Below are 20,593 nucleotides of genomic sequence, written 5' to 3' on the forward strand. Positions count from 1 at the left end.
AAACGACTGCTGGAAAATGCAAGAGAATAGCTGCCCACCCAGAGATGCACATACTTGAGGACATGCCTCATGGGGTTATGAAGTAGCTGAAACCAGTAGTCACGGGAGGTCAAAGGCCAACATTTTATTACCTGTTTAGTATAGTCATATTGAACTGTATTATATATTTGAACGTTTACCAGAGGTCAGTGGCCTCTGAGGGAATTTGCTTTCAATTATGCTCTACTGTACAATGATCTGACCATCAGAAATCTGCACATAAAATAAAATTATTATTTATTGTGCTTGATAAAAACTGACCTCTTTCAGCTCAACAACACAGTCTTTACTCTGTGGCTTAAACTTTATCCATCATCATCCAATATTTATTGATTGTCCATTTGATTCATAACATTATATAACAGTGATTCAACAAAAGCTTCTTGAAATGAATCACAGAAAGATTTGATCCTTAGACTCTGAGAAGAGTAGGAGCTTGGTTAAGCAGATAACCTAAAAGTGATGATATTGAGAGAAAAGAAACATTTCTGAAATACATAGGTGATAAATTTAATAGTCTTCCATTTTCTTTACCACCTGCAAGGTAAGAGGGAGAGTTGAGTACTAGCGATGGACCCTGAAAGTGATGCTAGAGAGATGAGGACTCTCTGAATGATGCCCTTTCTGGATGGTGGGAGAATGTTTATGAATTACTGGCATCATCTGAAGACACCCTTAGACAAAGTGATATTTGCATTCTTAACGCAGCATATCCCCTCCTGATATATGCTAGTAGCTATTGTAGGAACAAAAGAGGAACCTCTTTTAGGTGGCTTACCCTTTAGGTTGGTCGGGCTCCATTTGCACAGTAAGAAGTCAGGCTTGCCTTCTATCTGTCATCTCTCCAGAGTGGTAGAAAGCTTGTAAAGATATTTGATAACAATAAATAGAAGTTCAGTTTATAACACATCTGAGTTCAGGTCTCTGTTTTCCCATTAATACAGAGAGGCTGCTGCCACCATGAGATACAGATAGGGAAGAAGACCAGTTGAGAGTTTAGCAAGGTCCTTAAAATCCAGAGGCTCAATGTCGCTACATAAAATTAACTGGAATCTCCTGCTGTTCTTGGGATGTGACAACCATTGACTATTTTCTCACTATCTATCTGTAGTGTCCAAGGAGCTGTGAAGCATCAACTTTTTGACTCCAGTTCCTAATGTTGCCTTGTAGACATCTCAGATACTGCAGGAAACTAGAAACTAAAAACCATTCTTTTTAAATCTTATAACCTAAGTTTAGAAATACTTTAATTATTCTAACTATTTTTTTTTTTTTAGATGGAGTCTCATTCTGTCACCCAGGCCAGAGTGCAGTGGCACGATCTCAGCTCACTGCAACCTCTGCCTCCTGGGTTCAAGTGATTCTCCTGCCTCAGCCTCCCAAGTAGCTGGGATTACAGGCTTGCACTACCATGCCCAGCTAAGTTTTGTATTTTTTAGTAGAGACAGGGTTTCACCATGTTGGCCAGGCTGGTCTCGAACTCCTGACCTCAAGTGATCTGCCTGCCTCAGCCTCTCAGAGTGCTGGTATTACAGGCGAGAGCCATCATGCCTGGCCTATAACTTTTTTCTTGACCCCCTGGTGGCCCACATTAGCTACCTAGAAGGATACTGCCTTTTGTTGTACACCAATCATTAACCGTTAGCTCCATCCATGAAAGTTCAATGACAGAAGTTTAGGACAGATTTGCCTCTAGAATATGAAGACTAAGGCTGTGATCATCACCAGAAATCATGTCCACTGTAAATAATTCGATAAAAAGGAGACTTAGGAAATAAAACAATACAGCTCCAATTTAGCTTTTACTCAAAATACAAGAGAATTGTAGAGATTTTTAAAAATACCATGGAGGATTTTAAAGGACTCTTGTAACTGCCTAAAAATTGGGAAACAGGAAGAAGTTACTAAGGAGAGAGCTCATTTAACTCCTCATTCTGGAAGAATCAGTTTTCATAACAACTGCCCTTATTTGTTTATTCACATTCTTATGTTATATTTTCTTGTCACTCTTACAACCTCTTTTGCCACAACAATAAGTAACACAGAAAAGGCAGCCAGATCTTGTTGGTAAGTCACAGCATCTTTTGCTTTGCAAGCAAATGCACTATTCTTTCAAAAGGTTTGTAAAAAATATACAAATAACAATTGGCCTGGTGATATTTTGCTATCAATGGAGATACTGATTTCTTCAATTACATAAAATACATACTTTAATTGCTTACTCAAAAATGGTAAAAGTAAATAATACTCCCTAAAGTTAAAGATGCATCAGGAAGAAGAGCTCAGTTTATGATTTTTATGACTCAGTGACGTATGGGAGCATTTATTATTTTAGTGGATGTTGACCCCACACAGTTTTATCAGTCTGTCTTTCTCATATTAGCAAAGGTGAGAGAAAATAAACTAGTGTGGTGTTGGAAGATTTGCACAGTCTGAATTCTCCCTCAAAATATGTCATATTATCACCATTTTACATGAGAAAATTAACTTGCAGAAAGAATAAGCTACAGCCAAGCCTCATTAAAGGGAACAATCAGATTTTGAGTCTAGTTTTTGGTTCCAAAGCCTGATTCTTCTAGTCCACCTTGCTGAAAACCATATAATTTCCCTGCTATTGTAACTAACACCCTCCTAGATATATTGTGTTTTACCACTGGCTTAATTAAGTCATTAAAGTTTATGGTATTTTTACTTGTGAGTATTTGGAAACTATAATTTCTAAGGTGAAAGTTGGTATACAAATATCTTTGTCATTAGCTTGTTTTTCCTGTCGCCAAGTCAGAGAAGCTGATGAATCAACAAACAGATATCAAAGTTACTCATGTAAAATGACCCCATTTAATAATGTTGCAGCATAGGTGAAAAAGCTAAGATGGCAGCCGTGAGCACAAAGTGAAAAAATATTCAGACATAAAGTAGATTTCTGTTCAGATCGTAACTGTTTTGAAGATCATCTTAACTTTATTTTTTATTTCATCATAAACTTCTAAAGGAAATGCAGTATCCAAGTTGAATCCTAAAGCACATGACACAATTGAGCACACAAACATGCATATTTTCTTTCTTTCTCTTTCTTTCTTTCTTTCTTTCTTTCTTTCTTTCTTTCTTTCTTTCTTTCTTTCTCTTTCTTTCTTTCTTTCTTTCTTTCTTTCTATGGAGTGCAGTGGCACGATCTCAGCTCACTGCAACCTCCACCTCCCAGGTTCAAGTGATTCTCCTGCTTCAGCCTCCCAGGTAGCTGAGATTACAGGCATGTACCACCACGCCTGGCTAATTATTCCATTTTTAGTAGAGCTGGGGTTTCACCATGTTGGCCAGGCAGGTCTCAAACTCCTGGTCTCAAGTGATCTGCCCGCCTCGGCCTCCCAAAGTGCTGGGATTACAGGCATAAGCCACCATGCCCGGCCAGCATGCATACTTCTTAAACCATCTTGCTTGACATATCACAAAGGAGGACACAGAGCACGAAGAGGTGGAAAACTCCACCCAAAATCATAGGCTACACATGCATTCATAATGCATTTGTTTATTTTTAAGCCATTCATTTGATTAGCAGTCAATCATCTAGTATATCAGTCATCTAGTATGTTAGTTGGGACTGGAGAAACAGAATGAAATAATTTGTTTTTGGTCCTAAAAGAGAATACACCCTAATGGGGAGACAGGCATACAAACAGAGTATGACTTCAAATGTACAAATTGCAATGAGTGCAAATCATGCCTGTGTTCCCTCATGGTATAACCCCTGTACATAGAAGATGCTCAGTATCTATGCATTGACTAGTATGTATACAAATATGTGGTTTTATCTGTACAATATCCCTTTCTTCTCTTCACTGATTTCTATATGTCTGCAGAAGTATCTAAAAACCTGAAAACTATTGCTGAGTACAGTGGCATGGTGACAATCAGGCCCTGGGTCATAATAGTCAGAGTTCTAGAAACAAGCCTCATTTCATATTGTTTGTTTTCAACCCAGACTCTGGACCCATTGATTCTTTATGGAAAATTTCAAGACTGGAGAATTTAGTAGTACAACATCTCTCTCTCTTCCTTGTCTGGCTGATGATACTTTGTAAACTCTCAGCTGAATATCGTGCAATGTTTTGACACCTTTCTCTGCTCAATGCTTAATTTTGCTGCATTTGTTATGAAATTTTCACTTCCTGCCAAAAATGCAAAAAATACCTTGTACTTATGGAGAAAAGAAAATGTAAATTTTCTTGAAATGAAAATTTTCTTTTTCATATATTGATTACTGAAAGATTTATTTTTAGGATACAGTTAATAATCCCTATCGTTTTGTGAAAACAATCCTTACAAATAAGATAAAATAATAAATGATGCCTATATGACTAAATCAGTACTGATACGGATTGGCTAACTGGTGGAAGCTTTCAGAGAGAAGTCAGAAACTAACTAAACTGACATAACAACAACAGCAACCGCAACTTCTCACCTCTAGGACTATCATCATTTATATCCACCGAAGTATATAATGGAATGTAAAGCATTCAGATGAAGCTATACTATTCAGAAACATGTATCTAAATTTCATCTCCAGTATTATTAAAAACAAAAGGATGTATAAAAAATAGAATGCATACTGAAGAGCATGTTTTAAAATAGGAGTAAGCAGCCATGAAAAAGAATGAAATGTTGTATTTCCTAGTAACATGGATGGAATTAGAGGTTTTTATCGTAAGTGAAATAACTCAGAAACAGAAAGTCAAATACCACATGTCCTCACTTATAAATGGGAACTAAATACTGTGTACACATAGATACAGAGAGTGGGATAATAGACATTGGATACTCAGAAGGTAGAGGGTGGTGAAGAATGAGAGATTACTTAATGGGTACAATATATATTATTTGAGCAATGAATACACTAAAAGCTCAGATTTCACCACTATATAATATCTCCATGTAACAAAACTGTGCTTGTACCCCCGACTCTGTAAAAATAAAAAATAAAATAAAAATCAAAGAAAATAGGAGTAGAGAAAAGGGATCATAAAGAATAGTAAAAAGTGGAATAGTGTCCCTGAGGAAAAGAAGACTAGAAAATGCCTCCTCCACCTTATAAAAGGATTGCTATGAAAAGTGTGCAGACCAATTGTCCTGTGTATCTTCTAGAAACACAAAGGCTTTTAAGCCTGTAGCCTCATTGACATGAAAAGTAATTATAATGACAACCAGGCTACCAAGAGAGATATTTGAATCATCATCTTAAAAATGTCAACATACAATGCAAGCTGCATTCAGCTCAAGACCCCATATTCAAGGAAAAGATGTTTTCTTTATTCTAAATACTTGAGATTTCCAGTTCTGGAGAAATTTTTTTTCTCTCTGTCTGTAGTGAAGCTCTTAGAGAAGTAGGCAAGAGCTACCACCTTGAAGTTGTGACCATAACTCACAAACACCAGCAATCTACCAGGATTTGGGAAAAGTGTGGCAACCAGTTTAAACATCACTAGTGTGACTCACCTACTTTCAGTTGTCATTATCAGTATCTACCTAAACATCTTGATATTCCTTTCAGTTCTAAATATCTGAAATGTCATGATGAAGTCTATTGATCCTTATTCAAGATCAAAAACTATTATGCTTTTTAAAGAAATTATTTTCATTTATGATATTTAAGGAATAAAAGCATGAGAGACAATAGGGATATATGTTGATAAATAAAAAAATTACAAGATAAATATTTGAAATAGGACGCAGAAAATAAAATTTTAAAATTCACAATTGCCTACAAAAAATCAACTTTTGGCCAGGAGCAGTGGCTCATACCTGTAATCCCAGCACTTTGGGAGACCAAGGCTGGAGGATCACTTGATGCCAGAAGTTCAAGACCAGCCTGGCCGACGTGGAGGAACCCACATCTCTACTGAAAATACAAAAAAATTAGCCAGGCCTGGTGGTGCACACCTGTAATCCAAGCTACCAGGGAGGCTGAGGCATGAGAATTCCTTGAACCTGGGAGGCAGAGGTTGCAGTGAGCCGAGATCATGCCACTGCACTCCAGCCTGGGTGACAGAGCGAGACTCTGTCTCAAAAAAAAAAAAAAAAGAAAAGAAAAGAAAAAGAGAGTCAACTCTTTAGAAGATATATTCTGAAAGATCTACCATGAAAATATTTGGTACTTTCTATGTAGATGACATCAGAAAAATGGTAACAGGTATACAATAACTGTGTTGAGAACTAATAATTACACAGGTAGATTAAATTTTGTTACAAAAGTAACAACTGTTCCTTCAACATTCCTAAACTCTGAGAACTAGTCCAGGAATAGGTTGATCTGTAGGAGGAGACCAGACTGGAAAGGGTTTAAGAAATCAAAGAGCTAAAAAATTGATACTTCATAGTCTCTTGGGAGTCAATGAAGCCTATTATTTGAATCTCATCCACAAGCTAAATCTAAATGTGCATTTTCTAGGGAAGCTGTGAGTAAGATTACTCAGGGATCATGGAATTACATATTCTTACCTCCAGAGTTTGAGAATGGAAACTATTCTCTAGTTGGAGTGCAGTTTTCATGGTTAGAACCTGAAGAGTGAAAAAGAGAGATTGATTAAATATGTTGCTTCCCATCCCAGCCATCCACAATTTATCATTTTTAGCTACTGTGATTATTTTGCATTCAGCACAAAGATGGCAATCTGGCAGGTTTGTGAGCCTTGAGACCCCAGCAGATTGGGGCCGAATTCTTGCTTGTGTGTCAAGGCAACAGAGCATGCTCCTGCCAGTCAATATGCCTTTTCTTGCCTTGTGGAAACTATTTCTACTCCATGCCAGTGTCAATTGCATTTCCCAGATATGGCTGCAAAATATTGTAACAAAGGTTGCTATTTAATTTGAAGTTGTTTTGGCAGGTGAGCTCTGCTATTGCAAATTGTGATTTGGAATCTGTGATTTACAGAGTAAAAACCCCTTATTGAAATATAAATGCTATTTAACTGTTAAGAAAAATAAAAAGCTATGCAGTCAGTCATTTAATCAATCTGATGGCATTATTTCTTGAAAACCTTGTATACGCTGAAACCATAACTTGTGCTTTGAGGAAATACAGAAGAAAAATGTTGATGCATTCCCCCAAGGAATTTTTCCATGTGGGAAGGTATAATTTATCCAACTAATTAAGGAGATCTTCAGCATTAACCAAGTTTTATGAGAAGAAAAACAGTGAATATAAAATACCTGAATAGGCCAGGTGCAGTGACTCACGCCTGTAATCCCAGCACTTTGTGAGGCTGAGGTGGGCAGATCCCTTGAGGCCAGGAGTTCAAGACCAGCCTGGCCAACATGGCAAAACACTGTCTCTACTGAAAATACAAAAATTAGCCAGACTTGGTTGCACATCCTAGCTACTCGGGAGGCTGAGACATGAGAATCGCTTTAACCCGAAAGGAAGAGATTGCAGTGAGCTGACATCATGCCACTGCACTCTAGCCTGGGCAACAGAGCAAGACTCTGTCTCAAAATATTACCAGAAGATGGTTTATCCTTGAATAAAAATATAAACTGGTGGGTTAAAGCCAAGGACATTGTATAGTGACAAGGATTTTACTACTAGGTTTCTATATCATGCGCCATACTTATGGGTTTTGCAAATATTATGAAAGAATGAATATAAATAGATACATCTTTATCTTACAATTGAATAAAGCTGTATGTTATCTGAGTAGTTATTTTCTGTAAGCGCCTAAAATTTTCTTTGGTGCAGTAAACATCTGGTAAACCAGATGCCTGGCTGAATATACCATTTGGCATAACAAGGCAGAAGAGAGGTGTGAAGATGTACAGCGTGATCCCCTTACCTTGTTGAAGCAAGAGTGAAGATGTGGCAGCTTCCCACTAAGCTCCATAGCCCCCCAGATAGTTGACTGCCACAGTGTTGAGGAGAACACAGGCATCAGTAGATAACAGAGCATAGCATATAGGTTGCTTCTGTGTGCATCATTTTCCTATGACAAAAGTTAGAGTGCTGGCTCTAGAAAGCAATCCATACTTGGCACGAATATCTCTGTCATACAGTTTTTGTGTTGGGGAGGCATGAAGACAAGGGAAAGGAAGAAGGAAAGAGAAAATGGCTGTGTTTTGTCTCCCCTAAGAGGTTTCACTAATAATCTTGTCTTCTTGGAGTGAATCTAATCAGTGTGGTAGATGTTTCTCATCCTTGTTCACCATTCTTATTTATTTCCCAAAAGCACTTCTCTAACTTTTGTCCACTGAAATTTTTGCTTCCCTGCTTTCCAATACAAATCTTTCTTCTTCATTCTTATTCAGTTATTTCCCTTGTTGAAAACTTGAGTGATGAATCTTCTGATTCTGTTTTCTGAAGTCAGGATTTAAAATGCATGATTACCAGGGGCAAGTTATCTCAAATGTCAACTGATACCAACAGATGGGGATTCTTGGCTGAGAGGAAGTAAATATCTGGGTTCCTCAGGCATATCAATCTTATTTGGCCCTGTTTGAAAATGTCAGGGCTTTAGAGAATGTTCAACATGGAATGTGATTAGCAAATACAATGAAAAGTGGACCTGATTTAGGAATTCTTCCCTGAAACTGAGACCATGAGGGGACCATATGTGCTTGAGTGGTGTCAAGATTCTAGTACTTCTGCAATGTTTCCTCTCCAATGCTTATGTGATAAGTGAGGTATTTAATTAATAGTGTCTTACATTATTTACATTTCCTTACAAATGCCTTACATTTCCCTTTAGAAAATGCCATCAGATCCATAATCTGCTGCTGATTTTGATTCTTATCACATTCTGTATAATAAGTAAGATAACTATTATTATCGTTGTATTGTAAATAAGGGGAATCAGCCTCAGAGAATTAAAGTGACTTAATGGGTTATATTCAGAATCATATGCGATTGTTGTTCCCCAAGCATCTTTGAAGTACTGGGCAATTGCTATATGCTAGCCCCTTTATGATCTTTCAGTTATTGTTCATAACGACCCAGTGGAATTTGTGGTATTACCTGCATTGAACAGATAAGTTTGAAGGCATGTAAGCCACTGTTGAGAATCATGTAGTTATTAAGGAATAAAGCTGAGATGTAAGCCTGGGTTTTGTGAATCCAAGTCCACTACACTTTACCTATGATGTTAAACATAACACTTTAAGCTACTACTGTGGTATAATATTTGGGCCACATAAGTAATTACTCAAATTCTGTTCTGTTCATACTGATTACCTTTTAGATCCGTATTCTAAAATTCTGTTTTCATCATGCCAGCCAAGCAGTAGGAGGCACAAACATAGGTATGATAATTGTGTTAACAGCAATAATAAAAAAAACTACCATTTATTGTACATCTACCAACTACATTGTGCTAAATTCTTTGTATAGGTTAGTAAAGAGTCTGACTTCATTTTTATGTTCAACTGCTGACAACTTTCAAGCCCCACCACTTCCCTTTACCCTTCTGCCCCATATCTGGGCATGCTAATAAGAAATTCTAGGGGCTCCCTCCTTTGGTACCTGCAGGGGGTTCAAACCATGCAAGCCCTGGTCTATGCTGGACAATCTGTTCCTCAACCTCACTCCCTAACCAACATAACACCGCAAGCCAGGGGCCCTCCCCTGATCTCTAGCCATTTTTTGGACCTACTTGGTAGCCTATGCTACTCCTTCCAAAGGCCTCATTATGTGAATAATAAACCTTTTCATACTCCATTGGGGTATGTGTGGCATCATTAGTCTCAATATTTGGACCAAATTTTGGGTATGAGGTCCATCCTACTTCCGTGGAGCCCTCAACACATACATTACCACTCAGCACTCATCCTGAAATCATGCAGTTATTGTCATCTACATTTTACAGATGAGGAGCCTGGAACATAAAGAACTAACGCTGCAGTGTGTGTGTGTGTGTGTGTGTGTGTGTGTGTGTGTGTGTACAGGGTGATAGAAGCTGACTAGATGTCTAGAAGAAGAAACTGAGAAGAATTATGTTTTTATAAGCTTAAGAAAATACTTAGGTTTCCCTGAAAAATAGTGACTTGAAATACCAGGTGACTAATGGTTGAGTTAGATAATGTTTTGTAAAGTTTTGTAAGGTCCTTGGTAGGTGCTCCCAAAATATGATATTAAAAATTGATATTTCACAAGTTTCTGCCTGTTCATAATCAAATTGTGTCCCTCAGTTATATAATAGCTCACCCTCAAAACAGTTTTTAGGTATGTTCCCTGAAGAAAGAAATTGGAAAATAAAATACTAGCTGAATTTTCACTCCCTGCTGATTTGGAGGAAGCATAATTAAAATGTGTTACTTCTAGAATCTCTCATCAGAGTTTCAGTGAAAGTCTTTCCTCTTCTCATCGTTCCTGCCCTTTCCCCAACCTGAGGATCTAATCAGAGCACCGTACTAAGCTCCTGCTTTCATTAGTATCTCTGCTGCCATTGTCTGGCAGAAGCAGGCATCAATGCTGAGAGCTCCAGGCCTAAAATGCGAAGATTTCCAATCATTTTCAAGATTAGGGAACCCTCAAAGTATTTTGACCCTACTAAGTGAGAGGCATTTGCCATGTAGACCATAGAGGTCATAATTAGTAAGAGACATTTCCAAAAACTCAAGACAGAGTTCATGAAATGCTGCCTACTTTTACATTTTTTCCATAGAAAATGATTCCACAGGTGTCTTTTTAAAAGATTGCGTATCAGGAAACATTTTTCTAATGTATAACTCATTCTATTTTATACTATTTGCCATTTGTTACTGTTAAAACCTAGCTTTATTTCCTAGGCAACAGTTTCATTTCAAAGTATTAAATTCCTTTAGTGATGCACATTTCTTTATAATTGCTTTCTTACACAAATATCATTTGCTACAGTAATAGATTTTTTTCTTTAACTATGATGACTATCTCTAGTTTTTATCTCTGTATGCACACTTTTATTCTACAGTCTTTCATCCTATCTTCTCTTTCTGGATACTCTCAACATGTCTAGTGCATGTCTCTCTTGGTTATGTGCCCTTGCACATGAAAAATGCTCTTCACAGGAGATTGTAATGACTTGAATAAGATCAGTAAACAAGCCAGAGTTGTATATAGTGGATGTCTGATTATAGCTGATAAGGAGAGATGGAAGACAGACAGGAAAAGCTTTCTTCCTTGAGTTTGGTTTGAGAAATCTGACAAAAATACATTTAGTTTCACAGAAAGTGAAAATAGAGATGTCCATTAAAAACCACACTGTTACGCTGAGTAGTGCCAAAGTCAATCATTGTACTATACATGTAGTTTTCCACCTGTGGTATAGACTGCATTACTCAAGATCTCCATGCACTCACTGTAGGAGAACAAGCATCGAAACCTGACCATACATGTAGTAAACTAGAGGATATTATGTAAGAAAGTACTGCAGAAGAGGTGAAAGACAGCATAGGCTTTCAACAATCAGGAAACCATGTAAGAATATAGTCTTGGGAATGCCTGGAGACCTTAGAAAATAAATATTGATTCCCTGCTAGTGACTTGAGAAAGTTCTTTTAGAAAACCTTGGAATACTGGGTTTGAGAATAGTGTTAGGCCTTTCTATCAAAGTATTTTATGTTCTTTTTAATCAAATAAATGTCAAGTAACTTCCATTAATCTACTTCCAGCCATTTCTGGGGGTGGGGGGGTGGGGCGGGGCGGGGGGTGGGGCGGGGGGGGGGGGGTGCGGTTTAGGGAGTAGACATTTAAAGTTGAAATTGGGATATTTGGATTTATATTGTATCTCTTTATTTAGTCTTTGTATAACCCATAGGCAAGTCACTTAATTCCTCTGAACCACAATTTTTTTTTCATCTTTAAAATGGGCATAGTGTACTTTACCTATTTCATAGGCTCAATATAAGAATTGAGATAATGCTTTGAGACTTGCTGTGAGCCTTTGAGATAATGAAATCTATTAAAAACTTAATTATTATTATTGTTCCCTAATATAGACTATTAGAGATTGAATCAACTGCCTATTATTTGGAGAGTCAATCTTGACTGGATACAAATTTTTGTCTCTTTATTTGATTTGTTGGTAGTGAGGATATTGCTGGAAGTGATGGTGTTTTAAAGTATTATTTTTAGGCTGGGCACGGTGGCTTACACCTACAATCCCAGCACTTTGGGAGACCGAGGTAGGCAGATCACCTGAGGTCAGGAGTTTGAGACCAGCCTGACCACCATGAAGAAACTCTGTCTCTACTAAAAATGTTACAAAATTAGCAGGGCATGGTGGCACATGCCTGTAATCCCAGCTACTCGGGAGGCTGAGGCAGGAGAATTGCTTGAACCCAGGAGGCAGAGGCTGCAGTGAGCCAAGATCACACCATTGCACTCCAGCCTGGGCAACAAGAGTGAAAATCTGTCTCAAAAAAACAAACTAACTAACTAAATAAAGTATTATTTTTATAAAATGTAACTAAGCAACTAAACTTTTCCTTTCTCCCTTCATTTTTCTAGCTATGTTAAAATGGGGCCTGAAATGGATAATAGGGACAAATGCCATGGCCTAAGGAAAGAGCATATAAATCCTAGGCAGCAGGCTCTAACCTGAAGCAGAGTGCACCTTCTTTATAAAGCTATGGCAGGATTAATTACAGCAAAATTTAATGAGCCAAAAAAGACTTTGTACCCTGTGGACATAAATACTAAACATCCAGCCCCAAACTATTAGTATTTAAAATGCCCTGAAGATCTTAAAATTATTAGCAAATATTGGTGAGGTTATAAATTTACCATAGCAGCACCTCACTTAAAAAATGAAGATTGGTGGGATTGAGGTGGAGGAAAGAGATACTTATATTGACTCTCATCTCACAGTGAAAATGAAAACACTCAAATGAATATTATTTTTGACACTTAAAAGTCAAAGTACAATGGGTTCAAATCAGCTTTTCTTTGAGAGGACCAAACATTCAAACCAAAAAAAAATTAATAATGCAATTCGTTAATTAAACTTACAGAAGTGGTTTGATATAATTCATGGGATATAGTGTAGGGAAGAACCAAAATCATATTTCATTAGTGTCAGATAAATGTGTACTTTTTCCAGGAAAAGTTTGAAACCTGAAACTGCTAAACCTCAATCCTTTATCTACTTTAGCCTTATGATTTTAGGTGTTCAGGGTATTATTATCACCTTAAGGATGAAGCAACAATGCCTAGACATGTGTACTGACTTTGTCAAGGAGATACAACTACCAAGTTTTTTTTTTCTTTATTTCTTCTAAAGAAAAACAAAACAAAACAAAACAGGAAACGTGCAGAATGCGCAGGTTTGTTACATGGGTAGATGGTTACATAGGTATATGTGTGCTGTTGTGGTTTGCTGCACCTACTGACTCATCGTCTAAGTTCCCTCCCTTCACCCTCCAACCTCCAATAGGCCCTGGTATGTGTCGTTCCTGCTCTGTGTCCATGTGTTCTCAATGTTCAGCTCTCACTTATGAGTGAGAACATGTGGTGTTTGATTTTCTGTTCCAGTATTAGTTTGCTGAGGATGATGGCTTCCATCTTCATCCATGTCCCTGCAAAAGACACGATCTAATTCTTTTTTATGGCTGCATAGTATTCCTTGGTGTATATGTACCACATTTTCTTTATCCAGCCTATCATTAATGGGCATTTGGGTTGGTTCCATATCTTAGCTATTGTAAATAGTGCTTCAATAAACATACATGTGCATGTGTCTTTATAGTAGAATGATTTATAACCCTTTGGGTATATACCCAGTAATGAGATTGCTGGGTCAAATGGTATTTCTAGTTCTAGATCCTTGAGTAATTGTCATACTGTCTTCCACAATGGTTGAACTAATTTACATTCCCACCAACAGTGTAAAAGTGTTCCTATTTCTCCACAGCCTCGCCAAAATCTATTGTTTCCTGACTTTTAAATAATCACCATTCTGACTGGTGTGAGAAGGTATCTCATTGTGGTTTTGATTTGCATTTCTCTGATGATCAGTGACATTGAGCTTTTCTTCATATGTTTGTTGGTTGTGTAAATGTCTTCTTTTGAAAAGTGTCTTCTTTTGAAAAGCGTCTGTTCATATCCTTTGTTCACTTTTTGATGTGGTTGTTTTTTTTTCTTGTAAATATGTTTAAGTTTTTTTGTAAATTCTGGATAGTAGACCTTTGTCAGATGGGTAGATTGCAAAAATTTTCTTCCATGCTGTAGGTTGCCTGTTCACTCTGATGCTAGTTTCCTTTGCTGTGCAGAAGCTCTTTAGCTTAATTAGATCCCATTTGTGAATTTTGGCTTTTGTTGCAATTGCTTTTGGTGTTTTGGTCATAAAGACTTTGCCTTTGCCCATGTCCTGAATGGTATTGCCTAGGTTTCCTTCTAGGGTTTTTATGGCTTTGGGTTTTACATTTAAGTCTTTAATCCATCTTGAGTTAATTTTTGTATAAGGTGTAAGGAAGTGATCCAGTTTCAGTTTTCTGCATATGGCTAGCCAGTTTGCTGGGTACCATTTACTGAATAAGAGATTCTTTCCCCATTGCTTGTTTTTGTCAGGTTTGTTGAAGATCAGATGGATGTAAATGTGTGGTGTTATTTCTGAGGTCTCTGTTCTGCTCTGTTGGTCTATATGTCTGTTTTGGTACCAGTACCATGCTGTTTTGGTTACTGTAGCCTTGTAGTATAGTTTGAGGTCAGGTAACATGATGCCTCCAGCTTTGTTCTTTTTTGCTTAGGATTGTCTTGGCTATATGGTTCTTCTTTGATTCCATATGCAATTTAAAGTAGTTTTTTTCTAATTCTGTGAAGAATGTCAATGGTAGTTTGATGGGAATAGCATTGAATCTGTAAATTACTTTGGGCAGTATGGCCATTTTCATGATATTGATTCTTCCTGTCCATGAGGATGGAATGTTTTTCCATTTGTTTGTGTCCTCTATTATTTTCTTGAGCAGTGGTTCATAGTCCTCCTTGAAGAGGTCCTTCACATTGCTTGGTAGCTGTATTCCTAGGTATTTTATTCTCTTCATATCAATTGTGAATGAGAGTTCAATCAGGATTTGGCTCTCTGTTGTTGGTGTAAATGCATGATTGTGATTTTTTGCGTATTGATTTTGTATCCTGAGACTTTGCTGAAGCTGCTTATCAATTCAAGAAGTTTCTGGGCTGAGATGATGGGGTTATCTAAATATAAAATCATGTCATCTGCAAACAGAGACAACTTGACTTCCTCTCTTTCTATTTGAATACCCATTATTTCTTTCTCTTGTCTGATTGCCCTGGCCAGAACTTCCAATACTATGTTGAATAGGAGTGGTGAGAGAGGGCATCCTTGTCTCGTACTGGTTTTCAAAGGGAATGCTTCCAGCTTTTGACCATTCAAAATGATATTGGCTGTGGGTTTGTAATAAATAGCTCTTGTTATTTTGAGATATGTTCCATCAATACTTAGTTTATTGAGAGTTTTTAACGTGAAGGGATGTTGAATTTATTCAAAGGCCTTTTCTGCATCTATTGATATAATCATGTGGTTTTTGTCTTTGGTTCTGTTTATGTGATGGATTATGCTTATTGATTTGCATATGTTGAACCAAACTTGCATCCCAGGGATGAAGCTGACTTGATCGTGGTGGATAACTTTTTTGAGGTGCTGCTGGATTCGCTTTGCCAGTATTTTATTCAGGATTTTTGCATCGATGTTCATCAGGGACATTGGCCTAAAGTTTTCTCTCTTTTTTTTTATTTGAGTTGGGGAGGAGTCCCTCCTTTTCAATTGTTTGGAATAGTTTCAGAAGGAATGGTACCAGCTCCTCATTGTATTTCTGGTAGAATTCAGCTGTGAATTTGTCTGGTCCTGGGCTTTTTTTGGTTGGTAGGCTATTAATTACTGCCTCAATTTCAGAGCTTATTATTGGTCTATTCAGGGATTCGACTTCTTCCTGGTTTAGTCTTGGTAGGGTGTATGCATCCAGGAATTTATCCATTTCTTCTAGATTTTACCGTTTATATGTGTAGAGCTGTTTATAGTATTCTCTGATGGTAGTTTGTGTTTCTGTGGGGTCAGTGGTGACATCCCCTTTATCATTTTTTATTGTGTCTATCTGATTCTTCTCTCACCATCTTCTTTGTGCATCTAGCTAGCAATCTATTTTGTTATTTTTTTCAAAAAGCCAGCTTCTGGATTCATTGATTTTTTGGAGGGTTTTTCGTGTCTCTATCTCCTTCATTTCTTCTCTGATCTTAGTTATTTCTTGTCTTCTGCTGTCTTTTGGATTAGTTTGTTCTTGCCTCTCTCGCTCTTTTAATTGTGATATTAGGGTGTTGATTTGAGATCTTTCAAACTTTCTGATGTGGGCATTTAGTGCAACAAATTTCCCTCTAAACACTGCTTTAGCTATGTCCCAGAAATTCTGGCACATTGTCTCTTTGTTCTCATTGGTTTCAAAGAACTTCTTGATTTCTGTTTTAATTTCATTATTTACCCAGGAGTCGTTTAGGAATAGGCTGTTCAATTTCCATGAAATTGTGTGGTTTTGAGTGAGCTTCTTTATCCTGAGTTCTAATTTGATTGCACTGTGGTCTGAGAGGCTGTTATGATTTCAGTTCTTTTGTATTTGCTGAGGAGTGTTTTACTTCCAATTATGTGGTCGATTTTAGAATAAGTGCCATGTGGCACTGAGCATAATGTATATTCTGTTGATTTGGGGTAGACAGTTCTGTAGATGTCTACTAAGTCTACTTGATCCAGAGCTGAGTTCAAGACCTGAATATCCTTGTTAATTTTCTGTCTCGTTGATATGTCTAATACTAACAATGCAGTGTTAAAGTCTCCCACTATTATTGTGTGGGAGACTAAGTCTCTTTGTAGGTCTCTAAGAACTTGTTTTATGAATCTCGGTGCTCCTGTGTCAGGTGCATATATATTTAGAATAGTTAGCTCTTCTTGTTGAATTGTTCCCTTTACCATTATGTAATACCCTTCTTTGTCTTTTTTGATAGTTGTTGGTTTAAAGTCTGTTTTGTCTGAGACTAGGATTGCAGCCCCTCCCTTTTTGGCTTTCCATTCTCTTGGTAAATTTTCCTCCATTTCTTTATTTTGAGCCTGTGTGTGTCTTTGCATGTAAGTTGGGTCTCCTGAATACAGCACACTGATAGGTCCTGACTCCTTATCCAATTTGCCAGTCTGTGTCTTTTAACAGGGGTGTTTAGCACATTTACATTTAAGGTTAGTATTGTTATATGTAAATCTAATCCTGTCATCATGATGCTATTTGGTTATTTTGCACAGTAGTTGATGCAGTTTCTTCATAGTGTCATTGGTATTTATATTTTGGTGTGTTTTTGCAGTGGCTAGTACTGGTTTTTCCTTTTCATATTTAGTTCTTCTTTGAGGGGCTCTTGCAGGGCAAGCCTAGTGGTAATGAAATCCCTCAGCACTTGCTTGTCTGGAAAGAATTTTGTTCCTTCTTTCCTTATGAAGCTTAGTTTGGCTGGATATGAAATTCTGGGTCAAAGATTCTTTTCTTTAAGAATGTTGAATATTGGCCCCCAGTCTGTTCTGGCTTATAGAGTTCCTGCTGAGAGGTCTGCTGTTAGTCTGATGGGCTTCCCTTTTCAGGTGACCTGGCCTTTCTCTCTGGCTGCCCTTAATAGTTTTTCTTTCATTTCAACCTTGGAGAATCTGATGATTATGCATTTAGGAGTTGATCTTCTTGTGGCGTATCTTAATAGTGTTCTCTGTATTTCTTGAATTTGCATGTTGGCCTGTCTTACTAGGTTGAGGACGTTCTGCTGGATATATCCTGAAGTGTGTTTTCCAGCTTGTTTCCATTCTCCCCATCTCCTTCTGGTGCTCCATTTAATCGTAGGTTCGGTCTTTCTATGAAGTCCCATATTTCATGGAGGCTTTGTTCATTCCTTTTCATTATTTTTTGTCTCTATTCTTTTTTGCATATCTTATTTCAGTAAGGTGGTCTTCAAACTCTAATATCCTTTCTTCTGCTTACTCAATTCAGCTGTTGATACTTGCGTATACTTCACAAAGTTCCTGTGCTGTATTTTTCAGCTCCATTAGGTCACGTGTGTTCCTCTCTGAATTGGTCATTCTAGTTAGTAATTCCTCTAAACTTTTATCAAGGTTCTTAGCTTCTTTGCATTGGGTTAGAACATGCTCCTTTAGCTCAGCAGAGTTTTTTATTACCCATCTTCTGAAGCCTATTCTGTCAATTCATCCATCTGATCCTCCATCCAGTTCTGCACCCTTGATGAAGAGATGTTGCTATCATTTGGAGGAGAAGAGGCACTCTGGCCTTTTGGGTTTTCAGCACTTTTTTGTTGTTGATTCTTTCTCATCTTCGTCTGTTTGTCTAGTTTCCGTCTTTGAGGCTGCTGACCCTTGGATGGGTTTTTTGTGGAGGCCTTTTCGTTGTTGTTGTTGTTGTTGTTGTTGATGCTATTATTGTCAATTTCTGCTTATTCGCTTTTCTTTCAATCGTCCGATCCCTCTTCTGTGGGGCTGCTGCAGTTTGCTGTGGGTTCGCTTCAGGCCCTATCCATCTGATTCGTACCCTGGAGATGTCATTCAAGGAGGCTGGAGAGCAGCAAACTATGGGTGCCTGCTCCTTCTTCTGGGACCTCTGATCTTGTAGGGCACCAGTCTGATGTCAGTAGGATTGCTCCTGTATGGGGCGTCTGACAACCGCTGTTGGACAGTCTCACCCAGTTGGGTGGCTCGGGGAGAAGGACCCATTTAATGAAGCACTTTGTCCCTTTGTTGGGGAGAAATTCACTTATCTGGGCTGCCTGGATTCCTCAGAGCTACCAGGAGGAGAGGCTAAGTCTGCTGGTCCACAAATTCTGTGGCCACCTCTCCCACTAGGGGCTCAGCCCTAGCAGATCCAAATTCTGTCCATGAGCCTCTGGCTGGAGTTATTGGAGATCCTACAGGGAAGCCCTGCCCACTGAAGACGGATGGGTCGGGGTTGGGCCTGAAGAGGCCCTCTGGCCACAGACTGCCACAGCCAGTGTGTTGGGCTGTAGCAGCCCAACAACTCTTGGACAACTCTTGGGACCAAGCCGTCCAGCCCTCCTGGCTCCAGCAGGGGAAAAGCGCAACCTGGAGCTATAGAAATGGGTGCTGCTCTTCCCCCACCCAGGGAGCTTAACGTGGGTGGTGTTAGGTAGTTGTGAGTCCCAGTACTGGCTGCTTCTCCTCCCCCAAGGAGCTCAAACAGCTTAGACACAGGGCAGTGTCAGGCAGCCCATGCTGGTCACCCCTCCCTGCGGGGGAGTTGGACAGGCTTAAGCAGACTCCATCTAAAAGGCTGTAAGAATCTGTGCTCGGGGGTTGGGATGCTAGGACCACGTGGCGTGGGTTTGCAAGTGGGATCTTCCGATCCATGGGTTGCACAGTTCCAAGGAAAAAGCAGTTTCCCTCGCTGGGTAGTGTGCTCATTCACCGCCTCCCTTGGCTGGGGGGAGGCGGCTCCTCTTACCAGCTCTCAGGTGGGCTGCAGCACAACACTGCTCTTCCTTCTCTTCGTGGGTCACACAACCTTCTAGACAATTTTGATGAGAGAACCTGGATACCTTGGTTGCCTATGAGGATTCACAGGCTCTTTATGTTTTTCTCCCTCCGAACGCAGCTGCTTCTAGTCAGCCATCTTGGCCCCCCACCCTGCACCCCGCACCCCGCACAGCTACCAAGTTTCGTAATCGAGTGTTGGAATTCAACTTTTCTGATTCTAAGTAATGCCATCCGTCTTTACATTGACAGAATTTTAAATAACAGGGAGATAGCTGGTTTTCTTAACTAATTTCAATAATAGCCTTCTCAGAAGGCTATCTTCCCGGGAGATTCAGTTTGCTTACCCTAGGGGACAATGAAACATTTGCCTGGTAACCTGCGTCTGTGGCCTGACCAGAAATGAATGCAGCTCTCTTAGACTGTATGACATGCCCTCTGACTAGCAAGCTGGTAACTGCTGAATGCCAAGCTCTGCTTTCAAAATGCGCATGTCACAAATGCCAGTGGATGACCTAATATCATGACCAATGCTGCTTTGGTAAAGTAGAGACACTTTCCTTGATTTGTGATCTTTACACAATCTCTCTCTCTGAAGAAACCTTAGAGAAATCATTTTAGTACTATTATCTGTAGTTAAATCATGTTGTGCGTGCAGTAAGTGTTTTAAATGAAAGTAATTTAAAACAAATCTGTGTGTTTAACTCTGGAATTACACTTTTTACTATACCTCAATAGATTTCAGACAAATGTGTGTAATATGTTCACATTTATGTTGTTTTTTTCTTATTAAAATACATTGGATTTATGCTTCTAATATCATGTTTTAAGAAACTAAGTGGATCATACTGAAGTTGAACTTATTTCTCTATCAGTGCAAAAAAATGGAGCTATTACCAAACCACTATTAAAAAGGTATGTGAAAAAAAAAATAAAAATACATATAAAATGTTATTTTACAAAAATGAATGAATGCTTGACTTTAATTAATAGTTCAGGCAAGAAGACTTTGCCCTGTTTAATACTTGAATTCAGTAATAGACTCCCAAGTTAAACTTTAGAAG

The 20,593-nt window shown here is 38.4% G+C and overlaps 1 long non-coding RNA gene across 1 annotated transcript; it reads right to left on the minus strand.

Annotated features, from left to right (window-relative positions):
* Positions 1–827: 827 nt before the first annotated feature.
* On the minus strand, positions 828–19,976 carry LOC131383240 (uncharacterized). The gene is made up of 3 exons (XR_009213117.1): positions 19,877–19,976; positions 6,532–6,591; positions 828–899 (listed from the first exon to the last, which is right to left on the minus strand). It is a non-coding gene; the product is annotated as an uncharacterized LOC131383240 (long non-coding RNA).
* Positions 19,977–20,593: the final 617 nt, after the last annotated feature.

The sequence above is a fragment of the Hylobates moloch genome, unplaced genomic scaffold (genome assembly GCF_009828535.3).
Source record: "Hylobates moloch isolate HMO894 unplaced genomic scaffold, HMol_V3 SCAFFOLD_4, whole genome shotgun sequence".
NCBI classification, from domain to species: Eukaryota; Metazoa; Chordata; class Mammalia; order Primates; family Hylobatidae; genus Hylobates; species Hylobates moloch.